The sequence below is a fragment of the Sorghum bicolor genome, chromosome 7 (genome assembly GCF_000003195.3).
Source record: "Sorghum bicolor cultivar BTx623 chromosome 7, Sorghum_bicolor_NCBIv3, whole genome shotgun sequence".
Lineage (NCBI taxonomy): Eukaryota > Viridiplantae > Streptophyta > Magnoliopsida > Poales > Poaceae > Sorghum > Sorghum bicolor.
This window is the reverse complement of record NC_012876.2, coordinates 19,017,313-19,036,114: the sequence shown is the minus strand read 5'-3', so window position 1 is coordinate 19,036,114 and position 18,802 is coordinate 19,017,313. Positions and strand designations below refer to the sequence as shown.

The following is an 18,802-nucleotide window of genomic DNA, read 5'->3' as shown; positions in this document are numbered from 1 at the left end:
ATGAGAGTTGTGGACTGATCATCTCCATAATTTTTAGTTGTAGAGATAAATATTCATTACTAAAATTTTATCTAAATATATCCATGTGTGATCTTGTTTTGAAGGATTTGTTATAACAAATTTAATGGTGCAATCGGAGTTTAATTCATATCTTCATTTTAAGAGTTATGATTTTTTTAATTCGCTAAAACAATTTTGCATGCATGGGTGGAGCCTGAGTTGATGGGATAGTCTATCATGACACAGTAAAAGGGACGGGAGTTGTGGCTTCACCATGTGTGTGGTAGATGAGTCCTTTCCATAATTTTTAGTTGTAGAGATTATCACTAGCAAACTAGTTGCCTGTGCGTGGCTACTAGAGATGAAAACGGTACGAATATTTTCCGACCGTATTCGAGACCGAATTTGTTTAGAGGGATTCACATATGTTCGTATTCGAGTCCGAATATTCAACATCTGATTCCATATCCGTATTCGAATATTTAAATTATATATTTATGATGTCAACATCCAATCATATCTTATCCGACATGGTTGACATTATCCGTATTCGAATCCGAATTCGACCAGAAATATGAAAACAAATATGATACCGTCCGTATCCGATCCGTTTTCATCCCCAGGGCTATGGGTTAAACATCGCATAATAAATTATATATAAAACTCCATATTATCACGAATAATATAATAATATTATAATAATTAACATTTACCTCCACATTCAGCGGGAGCTCCCCAGAAGGCCAGCTAGGCCACGTCTCCCTAATCTTCTTAGCCGTTCGATTCCGCAATCAATGGTCTAGAATCAGCCCCCAATTATGTACAGTGCACGGTAAAAAAATATCTTCCCCGTCTCTTCCCCTCCCTCTCTCTCTTCCTCCCGATCTCTCCAGAAGCTCGACGTTTTTTTGTCTCCCGCGGTCTTTCCCAGGCGGCGACGGGCGTGGCCACGGTGTGGCACCGGTGGCCCCCTCCCCCTCTGCCCCCGTCCCCGTCCTCGCCCTGGCCCCTGCCCGCGCCTCCCCTTCCTCTCCCTCTCTGCATCTCTGTCGACGTGGTGGCACACCGGCCTGGCACGGTCGCGGCCATGCTGCTGCTACACCTCTCCGCCCCTTCCCATCGCTGTCGCACGGGGGAACACTGGAGCCGCGGGAGAACCAGAGACGCACAAATCAGGCGGAGGTCCCATAGCTGTCCACCTTGCCTCCCCACAGGATGTTCCAGGTGAGAGATTTTGGGAGTTTTCATGTCCTAGGGTTTGGTGGGGTTGATTTGGACTTGACTATTGTGGATTTCGATTCTTTTCTGCAGCCTACGAAGTGCGAGATAACTTTTGGCCCTTTCATGCCCTAGGGTTTTGCTGGGGTGGATATGAACTCAGCTTAATTGGTTTGGTTCTAAACCTCTCTCGCCTTTCACATTCATATGTGTAGTTTCGTAGCTTACTTTTCCCTGAGGAATAGATTAAATGTGCAAATAATGCATTTAGGTGTTTCCTGATCTAATGAACAGGTACAATATATCATTGGTTTCCTGCAGTCTTAGAGAGGTTCAGTTTAATGATTTACTAAAAAAAGAATTTAGGTGTTTTTAGAAAGTGACAAAAGGCTGATAATTTATCTTACGCATCAAAGGTAGTATATTGATTCTACGTTAGAAAACATTAGTGCCATATACAACAGTTCACTTATATATATTTACATGTGCTATTTTTAAATATTTGGTGATGATGCGTGGGTACCATTGCACTTATCAATTCATCTCTACTAACGTCCTCATTTTTAAAGTCGAATCACTTATATGATACACTTTGTGTTGCCTGAGCCTAGAGGTTAAGAAGCCAATTGCAGAACTACAGTGTAGTAGGCAGGTACCTATCGCCTAAGCCGGCTGTAAGTGCACGCCTCGGTACTCAAGCAAGGCAGTTTACTGCCCAGCAGAACTGTTGTAATACCAAGATATTTTTGTTTCCTTCCACTCCATGTTTATTTGCCAACATCATTGGGGATTCTAGAACTGTAGTTGCTTCACTTCTGATATTAATTATTTTCTGTTTTAGCTAACTTAAACCTTTTTCTTTACATATAGCTCAGATTCAGTTTATACTTATTTATTTACTGAGATTATTCAGAAAAATTAAGTACACCACACTTATTTGTAAGTATTTCCCAATTTAATTATGCTTCTTTTGTTATCAACATCCATCTTCCTACCATCCTTTCAATCTCTGCAACTTTTTAATCTCTCTGCTACATGGTACATATGCATTCTCTGAACAAATAAATAATCTACGAGCATAATTGAATGAGTTGGTATGTCATTGTACTCAGTGCAGGCCTTAGACAAAAAATATTTGGTAGCACAGTTTAGCAAAAAAAAAGAAATATTTATGTGCCTACAAGATTTGATATTTTGTGCCTAGCTTAGAAGATCTGTAACCATTGTACTATCTTCTACCTCCAAAGAAACATCATCGTAGATTTCCTCACCAAAAGTATAAAAATATTGAGCAAATGCTGTTATAATTCTAAAAAAATACATCTGATTAGTAAACTTCATACCTATTGTACTGGGTTATCTTCTTGTGCTATTTTTTTTCTCATACATACATCTATGCATTTAGCTAAACACTACTAAAGAGACATAATGACGCTATGAACTGTGTATCATTGTCAAATGACAGCAATTGTCTTTTACTCAGCAGACCCCCAAATAATATATTTTACTCAGCACAGATTCATAGCTGGGTAGCTGCAATGGGCTCCACTAATTCGGTTTCCTACAGATCTATCCTCTTTGTTTTTTTTTCTTATATGTTTTGGTCATGTCTTTCTGGTCCATTAAATAATATAATAATATATTTAGGCTCAAGATACATTGCCCCTTCTGATCAGCACAACTTGAAGGTTACTATATATTGTGCTCTTCCTGCTACATTCTCCTTTATTTTTAATTAAATTTGCTTGATCCATTGTTGCTATTTGTTCTAAATGCAGGATATAGTACTGGAATCGGAATTTCCAAGCATAAAAAACAATTTACTATGCTCCACGTGAAGTATCTCTTTTTCAAGTCTTATTAAGACCCTTGTCGTAGGTTCCATTTTAGTTTTTCTTAGCCATTGTCCATGTTTTCCTGCACCCATGTTCCTTGTTTGCATCAAAGCTTACTCTAGCAGTACATGCTCCTGTCTTTGTCAAGGCTGTCATGATTTGATTTAGCATCACACATGTATTGTTTCCCTATTGTTCCTAATTATTCACATTTCACAGTGCCCTATCTGTGTACCCTATATTCTTTATTTCTGGGATTAGGGGATTCATTTGTACTCTTCATGCTGGGATTGGAGCAACCTAGTGACTTTGGTTACCAAGTTTAGGCCTACTTACATGGTTCTGTTGTGTGGGTTCAGGATAGGTTCGGCAACATTAGCCATGGTTATATTCTCTCCTATTTGGTTTCCTTGCCCTCTTGTCCCAACACAGTGCAGAGAGGCCAATTCTAGCAGGTAGAAGATTACCTTGTTGATGCCAATGACGATTAAGCTGACCATCGACCAATGCGACCCACTTATTAAGGTATATCCTTGATCTCCATACTTCCTACATATATGTATCATGAATGCTTAGGCACTCTAATTTTTACTTACAGAATAGGTAACTAGATGTTGTTATGTTTCCTTTTGCTTACTGAATTAGCGTCAACTAATGATTAAAAAGTGATATTTCATTCTTACCGGTGCAGCGGTGCTTCTATTTACATCATAAGCATTATTATCAATGACGAAAAAGGCTCGCCCATTAACATGTCCTATATATGATAATACATTCAAATTCTTCTGTGATTACTACTTCTACATACGATGATGCCTGTGAGCTCTTATGTAGGTAGCGTCGCTGCTTATACTCAATCAAGCTGGTTTTGCTGCTTTGCTTTACTCTAAGTTCATGCCTTTGCTTTACTGTAGGTTGACATCTTGTAACACCCAAAATTTTGATTTCAATTATTAGGAATTATTTTGATTTATTTAAGTATTTTTGTGGACATTGAAGCTAGCAAATAAATAATTTTGTGTAAATTAAAATTTATCATAAATTTAGAAACGTGAATTTTGCATTCATGTTGGAGCATAATTATTTTGTATTGTATGTTCTGTTTTTATTTTGATTATTTTGCTTCAAAGCTTCTTTGGAAAAAGGAATTGAGAAAAGAAAACAGAAAAGAATTTGAAAAAAAAAGAATCGAGGAGAAGGCCTGCTGGCCGAGAGGCCCAACCAGCCCCCCCTTTTCCTCGCCTCCTCCTCCCCCGGCCCGCTAATGCGGCCCAGTTGCCCTCCCCTCAGCCCAGCAACCAGGCCGGCCGCGCGCGCACCCTCACCTCCCCTTCTTCTCTGGCAGCCGGGCCCCGTCCCTTTCTCTCTCTGCAGCTCTGGCCCCACCTGTCAGCGCCCTGGCCTTCTTCTCCGATTCGTAACTGAGGCGGACACCTCCACCGGGCCGAATCGATCCCGAAAATCATGGGATATCTTTCTTTTCTGAGCTCTATAAAGGTCCCTAGGTCGCCCTCCTCCCGTTCGTTCACCGAGCCACAAAACCCCCGAAGAAACCTAGCCCTAGACGCCCGACTTGGAGCTCGGGATTCCGCCGAAGTGCGCCGCCGCAAATCCGCGCCCTCCTTCTCTCTCGGCCCGAGCAACGGCCCTAGCCGAGACCGCGGTGAGCTTCCCATCCTCCCGGCGTTTTCCTTTCGCAATTTGGTGCTCGGAATCGGGAATTCCGTCGTCGCCGGCGAGCTCCTTTCGACCGGTAATGGAGCCGCCGCGCCGGAGCAGACAGCCCGGTGGCCGGCCCGCCGCCAGTGGCCTCCTGGATGCGCCCGAGCCATTGGATCAAGATCTAAGGGCCCAAAACAGATCATACCCCTTCGCTGCGCGTTTTCTTTAAGAGTCCCTGGATGTTTTTACTAATTACTCCGCAGTCCTTGGCGCCTTATGAAAGTTTCCGTTTTCCAAGTTAGAAAGCGTATTCCTGTCGGTTGAGCTCCAAATGTGCTTTCTAGAAATTACAGAATTGCCACTGATTTGGTTTTGCTCATAAAATATTCATTTTAATTCTGTTTTTGTCCATTCAAATTTCGTTGGATTCGTATTTACGAGCTCTACGTGTTAGAAGTATTTATTCTCTGTTTTGAAACTTCTTAATTCTGCAGTAGCTTTTAATTAATTATTTCTCTATAGGAAATCTTAGAAAATTCATATCTTTCACGTTTTAATTCCGATTTTCGTGAACTTTACGTTTGTGTGATCGTAGCGCTGCGTAGAATATTTTCATAAACTTTTATATTTGTTTTACCACTGTTTGGTGTAATGTTCTAATTATATCTTGTTTGCTTTGTGTATGATTGTCTCCATTATTGGATTGCGTGTTGTTGATTGGTGGTTGGGAATAGACGGTGAGCCGTACGTTGGTGATCAAAACCAAGCCTTTGAGGACCAGCAGGCTCAGGAGAGTTTTGAGCAAGGCAAGTATAACTTGGGATCATCCTTGTTACCTATTCACTTATAACTACACATATATATCATATGCATGCTATCACCTTGTCGACCTTAGCAAAATCATAGATGATTGTTACCTGTATTCCTTGCTACCTACTTGATATGCATTTGGTGTAGATGTGCTAGTGCTTGAATAATCCATGATCGTGTAAGATGATTAATAGCTATGCAATGAACATAAAAGAATGACAAATAACTGTATGAGATCTTGTCTGTACGTGATCATCCGGGATAACAGTGCAACCATGAGGGCTATAATGGCTCTGGCTTTAGCTTAGTATGGAGATCTTTTCTAGCTTGTTACCCGAAAGGGTGGAGGGGCTAAACCGACACGGGTATAGTGCGAGCTCCTGTCCCTATGTGTATAGGCTGCGCGTCATTGTGCCATTCGGAAGGGGGGTATCTATATCTGCTCGCAAAGGAAACCTTGCGGCCCTAACATGTTAGACGAACTCTTGAAAGGCTTCATAGTGATCCCTGCCGACCTCTCTGGGAAGGGGGTTAAGAGATTAGCTACCTCGGGCGAAAGGGTAAATCATGACTCATGGGTAAAGATGTACAACCTCTGCCGAGTGTAAAACTGGTATATTAGCCGAGCTCACGGTCAGGAGCGGCCTTGGGGACATCTACATTAAGATGATGAGCTTGTTATGTTATTATGTTCATTTGGTTATCGTTTATGCTATGAGATTAATTATGCTTACACTTGATCATGTGGTTATTGGATTATTTATGCTACCTTGACATTTGCTATTTAATTATGAATATGCTACCCACTATTAAAAGCTAAACGACGTCAAACCAGTGTCAGCTATTTAAGCCTCATGAACCCCTGGTTATACTTGTTGAGTACGATATGTGCTCACTCTTGCAATTTCCCAACACCTCAGGATATGATAATGAAGATGACTGGAATGAGGATTACCGTTATGCGTACTAGGTTTGGAGTCAACCAGTCAACAGTGTCCCTATGTGGAGCTTCCGTCGAGAGCGTTGTTTATTCTATGCTATCATTTTTGTATGAGACTATGTGATTTATTATGTTCCGTTATGTAATAAACACTACAATGGTACATTTTTGATTTGTCTACTTATGTGTGCGACTGTTTTTGGGGCACATATGAGTCTCTTATGCATCCTATTTTGTTCTTAAAATATGGGTGTGACAAATTGGTATCAAAACTTTGTTGACTGTAGGACGCAAACCTAGTTAGCAATGGTCGAAAATTTAGGCCCTTTATTTTACTTCATGCTTCCCACTATGGTCTTGTTATTTGCTAAAAGTTTATGCTTCTCTATCTTGCTCTATTGTAAAATTATTTCATCCATCTGATCTATGTCTAAAAACTTTTTGTAGATGCCGCCCCGTACCCGTAGTGCTGCACGCATGGCTACTGAGGAGTACCGTGCCTTGTTCAACCCAAGAGGACAGCATGTGGAAGGTATTCCTGAGCTGGCAGATGAGGAGTCAAGGGTGGAAGCTCAGGAGGAGGTGCCTGAAGATGAGGAGATGCAAGATCCACCTCCACCACAGTCTGCTAATGCAAGGATGGGATGGACTACTGAGCTGTGAGCTGTGGATTCCTGAAGCAGATCCTAAGGCTTTCTTCCATGAGAATTTGGTGTTGACATTGGAACACCATTACCCGGATTTGCAAGCCACACTGGAGTATAACTGCACTGAGCACAAACACCCTCTGAGGAGATCACTTTAGGTTGCAGAGCTGGTAGTCAAGACACTGGATGCCACTAAGGGGATTCGAAAGGTGGAATCAAAACACATCTCTCGAATCAGTCGGGACACGATGAAGGAAAGCATGGCAGATGCAGCTTACCAGGCCTTGATCTTTTACCGTGGTAGATGCTTTGAGGATGTCCAGTACAATGCAACATATCACTATCCTCGCTTTGTACCAGAGAAGATGACTTGGGCCATAGAAGTTGCAGATGCTTCACAACCAAAGCTTCAAGCACAAGTGGAGTTGACTTATGAGCTGACCGTCAAGGTGATAGAGTTGGAGAATGAACTACACCGTGAGAGGAAGCTGCTGGAGAAAGAGCAAAGGGAAGCAGATGACCTTCGAGTGGAGTTAGGCCGTCCCAAACTCCATAAGAGGCTGCGTCTTGACCCTATCTTGAAGGATGCTGCTCCCGAGGAATAGAAAGAACCCATATGTAATAGGAACGTTAGTAGTTTGCGAGTTATTTCGAGTCTTTTGTTAGTGTGGTGTGAACTTGGTGTGCTTGCTGATTTGTTATTATGAATATGTGTGATTTGGATTTTTGTAATGAGTGCTGGGACTTTGTGGGCGTGTCCACAAGTTCCCTAGTTAAGAACCTTAAGTAAGAACATGAATAAATAGTGGTTTGGGGTCATATCCTGTTTCTGTCTTTTGCTGTTTTTCTGGAGCAGTCTGCAATGATTCTGGTATAAATCAAATTCTGTTCATGCAATGTTCATCAAATTTTTCTGGGAACAAGTAGACTTTCATATCTTTCCAACAAGAATGACCATATTATCTATTATGAGCTGTGAGTTATGACTGTTTAAAGATTGAGGTTTCTGCGCAGTCTGGAATTCTAGAACAGTTTCGGTTGTACCCAGTTTTTGATTAACCTAACGTTGGAATCTGTTAATATGATCTAAATGAAAGTTGTAGACAATTTCTTTATCTTTCCAACGGTGTACAGCATGTATCCTTTTGAATTCTGGAACCCGAGATATGATTGATTTTCGGATCTGCTGATGTTGGATGTTACCCAGAAAATTTCAGATTCCGTTAACTCTTGTAATTGTCATGTTGGACATTACTAAGATGTGTTTATATACCTTGGAATGCAGATGACAGCAAGGGGAAGAGGCAGAGGTAGAGGCCATGGCAAGGGCAATGGTGGCAATGCCCCAATCACTGTGGAGGAACTCATGCAAACTCAAAATGAGATGATGCACGTTTTCATGCAGCACCTACAGCAGCAACCACCACCAACACCACCACCTGTTCATGTGAGAGATAAGCGGGGGGAATTTATGAAGGGAAGACCCCCAGTATTTACACACTCAGCTGATCCCATGGAGGTAGATGATTGGTTACGTGCTGTGGAGAGGAACATAGCACAGTGCAATGACTTAGAGAAGGTGTTGTATGCTTCTGGACAGCTTCAGGGGGCAGCTCAGACATGGTGGGAGTCATATTAGGCTACTCGTCCCAACAATGCTCCTCCTGTCACATGGCTGGAATTCTGTAGAGATTTCAGAGCTCGACATATAAATGAGGGAATGATGGAGCTCAAGCAAGAAGAATTCGATCACTCAGGATGGGCTCCATGATTGTGGCAGAATATCATGACACCTTTGAACAGTTGGCTCGCTATGCTCCGAACGATGTCAGGGAAGATGCTGATAAGCAGCGTCTATTCATGAAAGGTCTTTACTACGAGCTCAGGTTGCAGTTGGCTGGAAACACCTATCCTACCTTCCAGGCACTTGTGAATCATGCCATTGTGCTTGTTAATATGCGTAAGGGTCAGGATAAGAAGAGAAGGATGCTGGCACAAGGCTCTAGGAGCAACAACCGTCAGTGTTTCAGTTCTCATCAAGGCTATCAGCAGAGGTTCCAGGGACCAGTTAGTTAGTGGAACCGCAACCAGCAGCCCCAGCGTTTCCAGAATCAATCACAGAGTGGAAACCAACGTCCTCCATTCCAACAACGTAATCATAATCAACAGCAGCATGGTCAGCAGACATCTCGCTCAGGGAACTCAAATGCCAACTCCACAAAAAGAAGTGCTTCTAACACTCCTACCAGGTGTTTCCGTTGCGGGAAGGAAGGACATATGTCCTATGATTGCCCAGAGAAGTTTAATCCACAGAACAACGACCGGAGATCCACTCCTAATTCAGCAAAGGTGAACAACGTGGCAGCGGAAACAGTTCAGGAGGGACCAGAAATCATGATGGGTACGTTCAGTATCAACTGTATCCCTGCTACAGTTTTATTTGATTCTGGAGCTTCGCATACTTTCATATCACAAGCATTTATTAGAGTTCATAGCGTTCCACTAGTTGCAATGAAAACCCCTATGCTAGTTAATTCACCGGGTGGGACTATACCAGTTTCTTTATGTTGCCCCTCAGCAAGTCTCTCTTTAAGGGGGGTAGATTTTCCTATCAGTCCCATGGTTATGAGAACTTCAGGCATAGATGTGATCTTGGGTTTGGATTGGATGAAGCAATATGACACAGATATTAAGTGCAAGGAGAGAGTAGTGGCCCTGACAACACCAAAGGGAGAACGAATCAGTGTTGATGTAGCAGTGCAAGCACCACTCACCGCTAAAGTGAACCAACTGAATGATGATGTTGATCCTCAGAACCTGGTAGTGGATGAGTTTCCGGATGTCTTTCCAGATGAATTGCCAGGTATGCCACCTAACCGAGACATTGAATTTATTATTGAATTACTACCTGGTACTGCACCCATAGCTAAAAGATTATTGTGGCAGAACCTCCTAAGTGTTTGGGCCCACCGACACCTGTCATTGTCCTAAGGACCTCTGACGGTGATGCCGGGGATCCTCCCACTCTAGAAGTCCGATGAGCATCTCAGGACGCTCATTCCACCGCTACCTGTGGCGTATCAAGCAAGCTCATCCTGACCACTGGCGATGGTCAATTAACGAGAACTTCTTCTTCTCGCCCTTACAGGATAGCAAGTGGCCACCTTAACACCAGGATCACTCGTTGCGAAGACATTGCGGTATCACAAACGACATAAGACCAAAATAATATTTCAGAGTAAAACAGCGGAAGCATTACATAACTTAATTTACAAAAGTAGTTCTTCCAAATAGTAGAGTGTTATTACAAGCCAGGTCCAGCGGAGCAACTTAAACTTTAGTACATAGATTACAAATTTACAGACCCTGCCCATGGGTCACGCTCACTCTTCTTCGTCGTCAACCTCGACGACGGTCACACAACAGGGTCCGAAACATGTCGGCTCCTGAACTTCACCTGCAACAGGGGTTATAAAACCCTGAGTACGGGAGTACTCAACAAGACTTACCCGGCGGAAAAAGAGGAGAACTTAGGAATGCAGGCTTAGGGTAGACAAGGAGTGGCTGAGGAAGGAGCCAAATTGTTTTGCCAAAAAGCTTACTAATAGTGCATCCTTACTTTCAAGTTTTACCCACGAATTTCTCTCCTTAAGAGGTCAAGGAGTTCGAGGACAGTCTATCTAGTTGCTTCTCACAGACAAGTCTGTAAGTTCCTAATCCTTAATCAAAGTATTTTCTATCCAACGGCCATAGCTTCATGTCACTCTGAGTCCGAGAATTGGGATCCGAACCTCATGCGACATTTCCCCCTTTCTCATTTTATCATTTAGTTGCATATTTAACTATGATGAGGGTCGAAGGAATTGAGTCTCCCAATCGGGGAGCAACGACGATTCGAATCGCTTAGCAATCCACCTGGAGTTCCTAACCACCCGACATATGTAGAACCAAATCTTGCATATATCAACCCAAATCGAGCTCTCCCCAAATTTGACCAGGTTCGCGGCACCCGAGAGCACAGTACCCCACCATCCTACAGCCGATCTAGATGTTTCCCGGTCATCTCAGATCCGTAAGGTGGGTACACGCTACTCTCGCCATCGCTCCACGCCCAGTGCGCGAGTAGCTGTTCACGTCGAGGGATCACAAGATCGGGCTTACCGAGGGCAAGTGGCTAGTACTATAAATTCTCAACCCAGTAGGCCATCAACGGACCGGTCCTTAACCGACACAGTTGGAGACACTACTTTAAGACTCCATTCTTAAAGCAAGTCCACCGACCGGTCTCAAGTTGAAACATCATTGACCATAAGTGTATTCCACAACAACCCTTCAAACTTTCTTGTTTGAAAACTTATCTAATAGCAGGGCTAAGCATCACTACGCAGTTGTAAAACAAAACAGTTGCCAAGGACAAGATAACAAATACCAAGGTAGTAAATGCAACAAGTAGGTTAACCCAATTCTCAACTACGTAATGCAGCATTTTCAATTCATAAGTGATAAAAGGTTTAAAACATTCAAGGAGGGGTTAATGCATCCGGGGCTTGCCTTGGTTGCAGAGCTGAGAGGGACCCGCGGAGATTTTCCAAGTCTCGGATCCTACTTCCTCGAACGGAGCACCGACCTCGGGGTTCGGTTCAACGGTCGCTCCTTCGGTCACGTGCACTATACGCAAAATGATAGATGCTCATGATATGCGTATGACAATTATTTGAGAAGGACCGAGTTAAGTACACTTTCCTTCTTGATGCAAGGATGGGTTAAACAGTAATCAAAGTTGTTTATCATTTTAGTGTTTTTACCCAAGAGGTTGCATCAGTAAATCAAGATTTCTCTTAATTCATAATTATCCTTAATTAACTAATTATTAATCCTTTTTATCTTAATTAACTCTTAATTAAGTATTAATGACAGTAATTAAACATTAATGCCAAACAATAATTAAATGCCAAAGGTCATTAAGGTTAATGACCTCAGGTCATCACACAATCCCAAAATCACTCAAACCCTAATTTTGAGAATTTTAACTAATTATCATCTAATTATTCTAGAATTATTATTTAATTACTAATTAAGGGTTTAATGATATTTTATCCAAACTTTATCCAAATACCACCAAATTTTGTGTGAAGCCAGGGAATAATATTCAGAGGTTCCTCACAATTTTTGGTGATTTTTGGATATACCCATAAATTATTAAAATTCATGGAAGTTTCATTTACCAAATAAAAGAGGCAATTTTTATATACATGCAAACTACCAGAAAATTAGAATCTAATATTTTTCCTGTGTTCTATTCATTTTATGGAACCTATACAAAAATTTCCATAATTTTTGAATCAGTACATGTTTTTCTATATAAAATCAAACATCAAGCATTTTTAAATTAAAAGAAAAAGGACAACAGCGCTGTGTTACTGCGGCCGGCCCGTTTAGCCTTGGCCCAATCCGGCCCACGCGCGCTGCTCCCTTCCTCTCTCTCTAAAGGTCGCTGACGGGGAGGTCCCACCCGTTAGCTCCTTCTCCCTCACTTGCGGCGGCTCTGCCGCGACTCCGGCCGCCGACGGCGGGGTTTCAACCCACGCTAGGGTGCGCAATGGCTCCGCCTCAGCCTCGCGATCCTATTGCCATCACCCAAACGTGCTCTACTCTCTCTCTTCCATCTCGGCCACGCGAATGGCGGGCGGCGCCATAGCCGATCGAAGACCGGCCACTAGGGCTCGGTAGAGCGCAAACGAGCAAGTCAGGGAGGTTCGGGAAGAAGCAAGGAGCATGGTGCTCACATCACTACGGCAGGAGAAGCAACGGAATGCTTTGGCGATGGTGGCGGTGTCGTCGGGCGGGTGCTCCGGCTCCGGCGAGGTCGTTCCGGTGATCCTGCTCGCATCTAGGGAAAGAGAGAAAGCGCATGAGCTTCTGGGGATGGAGAGGAACCGGAAACAACCGCTAGCAAGGTATGTTACTCACTGGAACAGCGCGGCCACGGAGAGAGCTCCACGGCGGGGGTTCCTACCGGAGTTGGGGGAGAAGAAGAGATGTCGATGATTGGGTGGGTTAGAGGGTGAGCTAGGGGGTGCACTGAGTTCGCAAGGGTGTGGCGAACGTTGTGGAATGCTCAATTTGACTTGAGATGGATCGGGTGCGGTGAATTTGAGAGAGAGGGCCGTCGGGGTTCTTCGGTTCTGGACAGAGAAATCGCGCGGCACCGTCCGCGCTGGTGCTCAAGGAGAGGGAGAAGCGAGCCCGGGGCGCCCACGTAGCCCAGTGACGCAGGCAGGCAGGCAGCTGCGTGCTCGCACGCGCGCACGCGGCGCTGCACGCGCGGCGGCCGTGCTGGACAGGGGGCTGGTGATCCTCATCGGATCACTGTAGCAATCCCTATCCTCTCCCTTTCTGAACTTTTGCAAAATTCGTCCAAACTTTGAACTAAAGCCAAATTTTCACCAAAATGAAAGTTGTGCAGAATTTTACAAGCTACAAAACATGTTCTGGTGACCAAAGCTAATTCTGAGTGGAAAATGGTGAATTTGACAAAACAGTTTGAAATTCAAATCTCAATTTAGGGAAATTCCAATTTTTGAATTGGGGCAGATCAGAATTTCCAAAATTACTTTTGATTTTTCAACACAACTTGAAAAATTCCCAACATGAAAGTTGTTCAACTTTTTGAGCTCTACAACTTTCATGTTGATCACTTTTCAAAATTCCACATAGATTTTGAATTGGAGATTCAAGTTGGAAAAGGGGTCACTTTCTCGAAATCTGTATTTTCAAAATTACTTTGAATTTTGTATTGAAACTTCAAAAACTCAAAACACCAAAGTTGTACATCTTGACCAGATCTACAACTTTGATTTTGAACTCATCCCCAAATTTTGCTTAGTTTTTAGGTTACACAAAAGGGGGCAAATCTAGGGTTCTAAAATCAGGGTTTTCCCCCCTATTTTCTCGGAAACCTTCCACCCTAGGGATTATACAACCAACACAAGCATTACTTCACAACATAAGCTCACTTTACTTCCCTAAGCACAAGCAATCAAAATAAACTTTTTTTAAGTTGATGCATAATAATGTGCTTAACAAATATGCGATGCAATGCTCATGATGACATGATCCAGTTTTAGTAACCGTAACATCGGGGATGTTACAACAATATAGAATGGGGGTTAATGAACTAGAAGAACTTAAGAAACAAATTAAGGAATTACAAGATAAAAGGTTCATTCGTCCTAGTTCATCACCATGGGGTGCACCGGTTATCTTTGTTGATCAGAAGGATGTTAGTCAGAGGACGTGTGTTGATTATCGGTCACTTAATGAGGTCACTATCAAGAATAAATATCCCTTGCCTAGGATTGATGACTTGTTTGATCAGCTAAGAGGTGCTTGTATGTTCTCTAAGATTGATTTGCGTTCTGGTTATCATCAATTGAAGATCCGGAATTCAGATATACCAAAGACAGCTTTCACAACAAGGTATGGGTTGTATGAGTATACAGTTATGTCTTTTGGTTTGACCAATGCACCAGCTTACTTTATGTACATGATGAATAAAGTATTTATAGAGTATCTTGATAAGTTTGTGGTGGTCTTTATTGATGATATTCTGGTATTCTCTAAAACCAAGGAAGAACATGCTGAACATCTGAGATTGGTCTTACAGAAACTTAGAGAACATAAACTGTATGCTAAGCGTAGTAAATGTGAGTTTTGGTTGGAAGAAGTTTGTTTTCTGGGTCATGTTGTCTCTAATGGTGGTATTGCAGTGGATCCTAGTAAGGTGAAAGATGTGCTGAATTGGAAACCACCTACAGATGTAAGTGAAATTCACAGTTTTCTTGGTTTAGCTGGTTATTACCGTAGATTCATTGAAGGGTTCTCAAAACTTGCAAAGCCTATGACTGCTCTATTGGAGAAGAATGCTAAGTTTGTATGGTCTAATAAGTGTCAAGCTAGTTTTGAGGAGTTTAAGAAGAGATTGACTACTGCACCTGTGTTGGTATTGCCAGATCTGAGTAAGAGTTTATCTATCTATTGTGATGCTTCTCATCTAGGTTTGGGTTGTGTTCTTATGCAAGAAGGTAGAGTTGTTGCTTATGCATCTAGACAGTTGAGGAAACATGAACTGAATTATCCTACTCATGATCTAGAGTTAGCAGCTGTGGTTCATGCATTGAAGATTTGGAGACACTATTTGATTGGGCATAAGAGTGACATATACACGGATCATAAGAGTCTAAAGTATATCTTCACCCAGACAGACCTGATCTTGAGGCAACGAAGATGGTTGGAACTGATAAAGGATTATGATTTGGAAGTGCATTATCATCCTGGAAAGGCAAACGTCGTAGCTAATGCACTTAGCAGGAAGAAATATGCTAATGAGCTTCGGGCGACACCTGAATCTGAGGAGTTGTGTGCTGAATTTGCATACTTGAACTTGGGAATTGTAGTAAATGCGATGGAAATTGAGGTCACTCCTACTCTAGAGGAAGAGATATTGAAAGGACAGTTAGATGATGAGAAACTAAAAGAGATAGCACAGAACGTGGTACTAGGCAAAGCACCAGGATTCAGAATAGATGACAATGGTGTACTGTGGTTTGGAAAAAGGATATGTGTTCCTGAAGTGAAGGCTATTCGTGATATGATTCTGAGAGAGGCTCATGAGTCAGCATATTCCATTCATCCTGGTAGCACTAAGATGTATCTAGATCTGAAACAAAAGTACTGGTGGTATGGTTTAAAGAGAGACGTTGCTGAGTATGTTGCTTTGTGTGATACTTGTCAGCGAGTGAAAGCTGAACATCAGAGGCCAGCTGGACTGTTGCAACCAATGAAGATTCCAGAATGGAAGTGGGAAGAAGTGGGTATGGATTTTATTGTGGGTTTACCACGTACACAGAGAGGGTATGACTCAATATGGGTGATAGTAGATCGTTTGACTAAAGTTGCTCACTTCATACCTGTTAAAACTAAGTACACTGGAGAACGCCTAGCTGAGCTGTATATGGAGAGAATTGTTTGTTTGCATGGGGTACCTAAGAAGATTGTGTCAGATAGGGGTACTCAATTCACATCTCACTTTTGGAAAGCAGTGCATGATTCATTGGGAACCAAGTTGAATTTCAGTACAGCGTATCATCCACAGACAGATGGACAGACTGAGAGGATCAATCAGATATTGGAGGATATGTTGAGAGCTTGTGCTTTGCAGTATGGAACTAGTTGGGACAAGAGTTTGCCATATGCAGAATTCTCCTACAACAATAGCTATCAGCAAAGTCTTAAGATGGCACCGTTCGAGGCACTGTATGGTCGTAAGTGCAGGACACCTTTGTTCTGGAATCAGACAGGAGCAACTTAGGTGTTCGGGACAGATGTGCTTAGACATGTAGAACAACAAGTGCGGACTATTCGGGATAACTTGAGAGTTGCTCAATCTCGTTAGAAAAGCTATGCAGATACGCGTAGGAGGGAGTTGGCTTTTGAAGTGGGTGATTATGTCTATCTGAAAGTGTCACCTATGCGGAGTGTGAAGAGGTTTAATATGAAGGGAAAGCTAGCTCCAAGGTATGTTGGTCTGTTAAAAGTTTTAGAAAGGCGTGGAGAAGTAGCATATCAGTTAGAATTGCCTGAAAATTTGTCTGGTGTGCACGATGTGTTCCATGTGTCATAACTGAAGAAGTGTTTGCGTGTACCTGAGGAGCAACTACCATTGGAAGAACTTTCTGTTAAAGGTGATCTCACTTATGAAGAGTATCCGGTCAAAATATTTGAGACAGCTGACAGAGTCACCAGAAGTCGGGTCATCAGAATGTGCAAAGTACAGTGGAATTGGCATTCGGAAGAAGAGGCAACTTGGGAAAGAGAGGATGATCTGAGGAAATCATACTCATATCTGTTCGAGTAAGCACCGTTCAATCTCGAGGACGAGATTCTCTTAAGGGGGTAGAGTTTGTAACACCCAAAATTTTGATTTCAATTATTAGGAATTAATTTGATTTATTTAAGTATTTTTGTGGACATTGAAGCTAGCAAATAAATAATTTTGTGTAAATTAAAATTTATCATAAATTTAGAAACGTGAATTTTGCATTCATGCTGGAGCATAATTATTTTGTATTGTATGTTCTGTTTTTATTTTGATTATTTTGCTTCAAAGCTTCTTTGGAAAAAGGAATTGAGAAAAGATAACAGAAAAGATTTTTAAAAAAAGAATAGAGGAGAAGGCCTGCTGGCCGAGAGGCCCAACCAGCCCCCGCCTTTTCCCCTGCGCCTCCTCCTCCCCCGGCCCGCTAATGCGGCCCAGTTGCCCTCCCCTCAGCCCAGCAACCAGGCCGGCCGCGCGCGCACCCTCACCCCCCTTCTTCTATGGTAGCCGGGCCCCGTCCCTTTCTCTCTCTGCAGCTCTAGCCCCACCTGTCAGCGCCCTGGCCTTCTTCTTCCCCGATTCGTAACCGAGGCGGACACCTCCACCGGGCCGAATCGATCCCGAAAATCATGGGATATCTTTCTTTTCTGAGCTCTATAAAGGTCCCTAGGTCGCCCTCCTCCCGTTCGTTCACCGAGCCGCAAAAACCCCGAAGAAACCTAGCCCTAGACACCCGACTTGGAGCTCGGGATTCCACCGAAGTGCGCCGCCGCAAATCCGCGCCCTCCTTCTCTCTCGGCCCGAGCAACGGCCCTAGCCGAGACCGCGGTGAGCTTCCGATCCTCCCGGCGTTTTCCTTTCGCAATTTGGTGCTCGGAATCGGGAATTCTGTCATCGCCGGCGAGCTCCTTTCGACCGGTAATGGAGCCGCCGCGCCGGAGCAGACAGCCGGTGGCCGTCCCGCCGCCACTGGCCTCCTAGATGCGCCCGAGCCGTTGGATCAAGATCTAAGGGCCCAAAACAGATCATACCCCTTCGCTGCGCGTTTTCTTTAAGAGTCCCTAGATGTTTTTACTAATTACTCCGCAGTCCTTGGCGCCTTATGAAAGTTTCCGTTTTCCAAGTTAGAAAGCGTATTCCTTTCGGCTGAGCTCCGAATGCGCTTTCCAGAAATTACAGAATTGCCACTGATTTGGTTTTGCTCATAAAATATTCATTTTAATTCCGTTTTTGTCCATTCAAATTTCGTTGGATTCGTATTTACAAGCTCTACATGTTAGAAGTATTTATTCTCTGTTTTGAAACTTCTTAATTCTACAGTAGCATTTAATTAATTATTTCTCTATAGGAAATCTTAGAAAATTCATATCTTTCACGTTTTAATTCCGATTTTCGTGAACTTTACGTTTGTGTGATCGTAGTGCTGCGTAGAATATTTTCATAAACTTTTATATTTGTTTTACCACTGTTTGGTGTAATGTTCTAATTATATCTTGTTTGCTTTGTGTATGATTGTCTCCATTGGATTGCGTGTTGTTGATTGGTGGTTGGGAATAGACGGTGAGCCGTACGTTGGTGATCAAGACCAAGCCTTTGAGGACCAGCAGGCTCAGGAGAGCTTTGAGCAAGGCAAGTATAACTTGGGATCATCCTTGTTACCTATTCACTTATAACTACACATATATATCATATGCATGCTATCACCTTGTCGACCTTAGCAAAATCATAGATGATTGTTACCTGTATTCCTTGCTACCTACTTGATATGCATTTGGTGTAGATGTGCTAGTGCTTGATATAATCCATGATCGTG

At 42.8% G+C, this 18,802-nt stretch overlaps 1 long non-coding RNA gene across 9 annotated transcripts; it reads left to right on the top strand.

Annotated features, from left to right (window-relative positions):
- On the top strand, window positions 871-18,592 carry LOC110437024. 9 transcript variants are annotated; one of them, XR_002455053.1, is made up of 4 exons: window positions 871-1,224; window positions 1,312-2,906; window positions 2,997-3,578; window positions 5,450-5,508. It is a non-coding gene; the product is annotated as an uncharacterized LOC110437024 (long non-coding RNA). The 9 variants fall into 9 exon arrangements; XR_002455055.1 differs by adding an exon at window positions 3,888-3,967 and having other exon boundaries at window positions 1,312-3,578; window positions 5,450-5,493; XR_002455057.1 differs by lacking the exon at window positions 5,450-5,508 and adding an exon at window positions 18,547-18,592 and having other exon boundaries at window positions 1,312-3,578.